General features: G+C 38.6%; 1 long non-coding RNA gene across 1 annotated transcript; it reads left to right on the forward strand.

The window, feature by feature from the left end:
- Positions 1 to 979: 979 nt before the first annotated feature.
- On the forward strand, positions 980 to 2,077 carry LOC306787843. Its single transcript, XR_013772568.1, has 3 exons — positions 980 to 1,092; positions 1,451 to 1,634; positions 1,985 to 2,077. It is a non-coding gene; the product is annotated as an uncharacterized lncRNA (long non-coding RNA).
- The last annotated feature ends 3,923 nt before the right edge of the window (positions 2,078 to 6,000 follow it).

Consider the following 6,000-nt stretch of genomic DNA (forward strand, 5'->3'; position numbering starts at 1 on the left):
CAGAGCTGCTGTTCACTATCTAAAGACAAAGTGCATCCTCCTTTCTTTGTTAAAGAGTTTAATCTCACGGTTGTTCAGTACATCCGTGTGTTTTAGTTCCAGTAAGAAGTCCTTCTCCGTTCATGGACGCCAGTGAAGACAGTGGAGTCTCCCAGTTGTATTTCTTGAATACGTTTTAATGCGTTTGAGGCTGAAGATGTCTGCTCACAGAGGCAGCAGATTTTGGGATTGTCACCGCCCAACACGTCACGCTAGCCCACTGACCAATCACGTACTTGTAGGCCAGCTAGCAGCTCTGACACGTCAAAGAATACGCCCAACATGTCAAACTAAAGATCTGATTGGTTGAACACGATGACAATCAACAATATCGTCCCCATTCACTTAAACTGCAAAGAGATTCAAGTGAGAGTCTGCAGGCCTAGTCTTCTACCTAGAGACACAGAGGTGAACGCTGATTGGATGAAAGCTCTACTTAAAACAAGCTGCACTGGAAGCAGAGCAACTGAGGAAGACAGTAGCGGTGCAATGAGAACATAAGATAATGGGAAAATATGTTGATAAATTAGAATACATGTAGTGTATTTATGAAAATGTTTTAAATTATAAAATAGCGATAACTTTGTGATTCTGTTTAGGCCAGCAGAGAAGGCTTTGAAGGCCCTGACAGCCCACCACTGCTGTTAACAAACACAAATACATGCAAGTGTAGAGCTTATTGTATAAAGATCTGTGCTGATCAAGCAAATGTAAAATCTGTACTCCAAATGTACCTGCAGGGCACAAATAACTGTGGGCGGCCCACCCAGATAAAGCCATTGTGTGGTTAACTTTGTTAAGAATTTGCGACCTACATTCCATGTTTTTGCAGGATTTATTTCATTCAGAAGATAAGCCACGAGTAGCGTTAATTGCCGAACAAATAGTTAATTCTTTCCTTGCTATTTTAGGGAGAGGTGTTTTTACACGGGAATACATTGCACCATCCAGTTTTGTGATGGAGTACCGTGGAATTCTGTCACGAACTACAGGTGTAGATGACACAAATAATCCCTGTGTGTTTGATTTCATCTGGAATGGAACACACTATTGGTAAGTTAGCTGCTTGTTGATTTACTGAAATGGATTTCTTTTTATAGAGTTATTTGTTGTAAAAGAACAAATCAATCATCAGTTCAGATTCAGAACAAAGATGGTGTATGCTGCATGGTATACTTGTATCTATTTAGTTTAACCAGGGCCTCATCTTGTGAGTGTGAATTTCCCAGAAGTTATACAGCACAATGCGTGGGAAAATGTAAGAGTGGTGCAGTGGTATATGTGTACAAAAGGTTCCTGTTTTACATATAAACCAAGGTTGGACAACACAGAAAATATTTCTGTCATGACATTTTGAATGATTTAACCCCAGGAAAGCTTTTGAGTTTTATCTGGGCTATTTGTCTTACAGCATAGAAGAGGATGGAACACTCGGACGACTAGCAAATGATAATCACAGAAATCCCAACTGCAAAGTTAAAAAAATAATTTTCAAAGGAAGGCCACACTTGTGCCTGTTTGCTATAAAAGACATATTTCCAGGCGAGGAGATAACGTACAACTATGGGGCGTCTTCTTGGCCATGGAGATCAATGGTGAGTTTATGTTCTCATGTTCTCTAAATGATAGTGTGTGGTAACTGACGGGGCAACAGTGTTTCATTGTCTCCTGCTTTTCATTGAACTACTTGGCTGATTTATTCAGATCATATTTTATTCCCAGACATTACAATGTCCTTAAAGTCCCAGTGAAACAGAGGTGTAACTTATTTTTCTCAGTTTTCTGTTGTCATTGTGTATAAGACTAGAGTACTCTGTAGGCTAGCTGATCCACTGTAAATGTACACACCTTCATAACTGCAACGCCTCTGCCTTCACACAAGTCTTCCTCAAACTTCTCCAGAAGTTATATGACAACAGCATATATTTTCTCTGTACAATCTTAGGCACCTTGTAAAGAACCGTCTTATCCTGAACCCAAGAAAGGAGTTCCATTCTCGTCAGAAAAAGAAATGGTAAGTTCCTTTTTGTAATATCGCAGTCGCATGCTGTTTGGCTAGAATGGGGGGAAACAACACCTCCATGACACATCCGCCTACTTCCTGGGATGGGATGTATTTCATGTCTGCAGTGCACACCGCATGCTAACAGTGAAAGTGGCAGTAGGTATTTAATCAGAATAGAATTTACTAAAGTGATTCCCGGGGAGAATTTGGGTTTCATCGATACAGTTTTGCCCATTTAGAATAGAAAAGTACACAAAGACAAATTATAAGAAAATAGAAAAAATAAATGTGCAATATACTACAACAATAAATAACATATATGGAAATAAGAAATGTGTAAAATTATATAAACTACAATATAAAACAGTGTAAATAATAATAATGCGGAAGAACTGCAGATAACTTGTCAAACATGAATTAGCCATCCCGGTCAGTAAATGGCATCACTTGTGTGTCGGGGGATGGGCACAGCATGGACCTGCTTTGTGAGGACACCTGTTCTTATGAGGACCATCATATTTCTTCACACACTGGTCAAACAAGTTGGTTTCATGTTAGCTTTTAAGCATTGACTAGGCTCAGGCCTTACGTACACTATTCAAGGCAGGACATACTTTCATACATAATTTGTGGTATTTATTGAACATGAAGGAAGGTCTTGACAGATTTCTCTCTTAAGTTGAAGGTATTTTTCTCAGGTTCTTTTGTCTCCGTGTATAGGATTCATCAGTGATCTTTTATGTTCCATCCTTCCTTGCTGGCTAGTAAGCAGAATTTCAGCCAGACAAATGGCCAGTGTTGTAGAACTTTGATTGCTGAATGTAAATGAATCGCTGCTGTTTTTATATTTTCTAAGAGTGTGCCTATTTTTGACTCATTCACAGGAATTCTGTGGTGAATCAAGTGATGCTTTGAATACACCTTGTGCAACTCCCTTCACACCAGTGAATGAGAACGTAAGTTGGAATGTATTCTTCTTTCACACACTGGCAAGACGTTACATGTGGGTGGCTGGGGGAAGACTGTAGTACCGGGCTGTTTTACCTGAACCATATATGTCTCCACTCTTTGGGTCAAACAGAAGCTGGTCGAATGTTTTAGAAAACATGGTAAAGTAAAATGATGTCTGGTCACAGTGTCTTGTGAGGACAGCAGATAACTTGTCAAACATGAATTAACCATCCCGGTCAGTAAATAGCATCACTTGTGTGTCGGGGGATGGGCACAGCATGGACCTGCTTTGTGAGGACACCTGTTCTTATGAGGACCATCATATTTCTTCACACACTGGTCAAACAAGTTGGTTTTATGTTAGCTTTTAAGCATTGACTAGGCTCAGGCCTTACGTACACAATTCAAGGCTGGACATACTTTCATTACTGTTACAACTACAACAAATGACTTGCATACATAATTTGCGCTATTTGAAGGAAGGTCTTGATAGATTTCTATCAGAGGTGTAACTTATTTTTCTCAGTTTTCTGTTGTCATTGTGTATAAGACTGGAGTACTCTGTAGGCTAGCTGATCCACTGTAAATGTACACACCTTCATAACTGCAACGCCTCTGCCTTCACACAAGTCTTCCTCAAACTTCTCCAGAAGTTATATGACAACAGCATATATTTTCTCTGTACAATCTTAGGCACCTTGTAAAGAACCGTCTAATCCTGAACCCAAGAAAGGAGTTCCATTCTCGTCAGAAAAAGAAATGGTAAGTTCCTTTTTGTAATATCGCAGTCGCATGCTGTTTGGCTAGAATGGGGTGAAACAACACCTCCATGACACATCCGCCTACTTCCTGGGATGGGATGTATTTCATGTCTGCAGTGCACACCGCATGCTAACAGTGAAAGTGGCAGTAGGTATTTAATCAGCATAGAATTTACTAAAGTGATTCCCGGGGAGAATTTGGGTTTCATCGATACAGTTTTGCCCATTTAGAATAGAAAAGTACACAAAGACAAATTATAAGAAAATAGAAAAAATAAATGTGCAATATACTACAACAATAAATAACATATATGGAAATAAGAAATGTGTAAAATTATATAAACTACAATATAAAACAGTGTAAATAATAATAATGCGGAAGAACTGCAGATAACTTGTCAAACATGAATTAGCCATCCCGGTCAGTAAATGGCATCACTTGTGTGTCGGGGGATGGGCACAGCATGGACCTGCTTTGTGAGGACACCTGTTCTTATGGACACCTGTACAAAAGTTCAGATTTCCTGATGCTTAGAAACTTCAAGTATTTGGATTGTTAAAATTGGAGTTATGGTATAGAAATCAAGTTGTTTTTTGTTGTTTTAGGGAGAAAAAAGAAGATTGATTTGACCCAGGATGAGGCCACCAACTCCGAAGGTAAATATAATAATGCTATGGATGGATTTCTTAATTATTATTTTTTTAGCAATTCAATGTATGTGGTCCTGTTGATGCTTAAGTGGGCCTGCATAAAGACTTATGGCTTTGTCTACTGTGATAGGTTCTTCTGTACCACTACTACATTGTACTGTTGTGCGGAGGAAAAGACGATGCGCCTCATTCTGCATTTTAGTTTTGGTTCTATTTCTAGAAAAACACATTGCCCTGGCAACCAATGCAGATAGTTCAAAGATGCCAGAACTCACAAGTCCGACCTGCACACTTGCAAAAATAACAGTGTAGAGAGTCAGTCCTAAAGAGAAAAGTTTTTGTACAATTTCGAATGTTTCAAATATATATTTTAAGTGTACTATGTTACAGCCTTAAGCAGGAGTTATGTAAAGTTTATTTACCGAATACTATCGGTACAGTGGTGACATAATGCTGTTTTTATACTCATTTTAATTGAACTTAAGTATATGTAACTTTGATAAATAATATACTCGATAACCCACAAATGCTACATTTGAGTGCATCAAAAGTTATTCCAAGAATGTTGTAAATCTCGACTAAACTTATGATTGTCTTTATTATAATCTAATCAAGGAAAATATGTTCTTGTGATTGGCAGATGTCTGAAGAAGATCTTCCAAAAAGCCGTGGAGCAAGGTAGAAGTTTCATCTGTCATGAAACACTTTAGAATACACATTTCAAAGGGACACCTTGCTACGAAGTTGAGTGTGAGCAATGTAAGAATGCTCAAGACCATGTTTTGAAAGACAGAACTGTTCAAAACATCCGAGATTTTGTGAGGAACAGGGGCCTGACTTACAAAAGGAATAATGTAACATGAATATCCATTAACCGTAGAGTTTAGTGCATCTGTTGCATTACTGCACCTGTTGCAGCACAGTTTGTAGCGCCGTTTACTGCGTCTGTTTCTGTTGCGGTGCCGGTTAATGGGGCAGTTTGCAGTGCGTTTAACTGCGTCATTTGCAGTGCGTTTCGCTGCATCGTTTGCAGTGCGTTTCACTGTACACTGCACCGCTTGCAGTAAGTTTCACTGCGTTGTTTGCAGTGCGTTTCACTGCGCTGCTTGCAGTGCTGGTTACTGTGTCGCTTGCAGTGCGTTTCGCAGCAGTGCGTTTCTCTGTTTCGTCGCAGTGCGTTTTAAATGTAGCATTTTTCTTTTATTTACGACAGAAATCTTGTACATTCTCAATGTTTAAAGTCATGTACATCACAATAAATGTATTTTCATTTAAAGGCATTCTGATCTAGCGTTTGATTTTATTTCCTCCATTACCCTGTTGCTGATACCATTTTATACTTATTCTAAACAAACAACAAACAAAAAAGTCGTCACAATTTTAAAGTAAAAGCAACCTATCAGAATAAACATTGAATATATGCAATTCAAATGTTGTCCGTCTCTACCATTCTTATGCAAACGTCCATTTGAACTCAAGGATGAAATTATTAGATTTTGATGGTCAAAGGTCACTGACCAGACAAAAAGTCTTCATTTGCTAATTATGACAATATCACACGAATGAATACAAAAAATGTGCGTGTGAAATGTT

The sequence above is a fragment of the Melanostigma gelatinosum genome (genome assembly GCF_949748355.1).
Source record: "Melanostigma gelatinosum genome assembly, chromosome: 14".
In the NCBI taxonomy this organism is placed as follows: Eukaryota; Metazoa; Chordata; class Actinopteri; order Perciformes; family Zoarcidae; genus Melanostigma; species Melanostigma gelatinosum.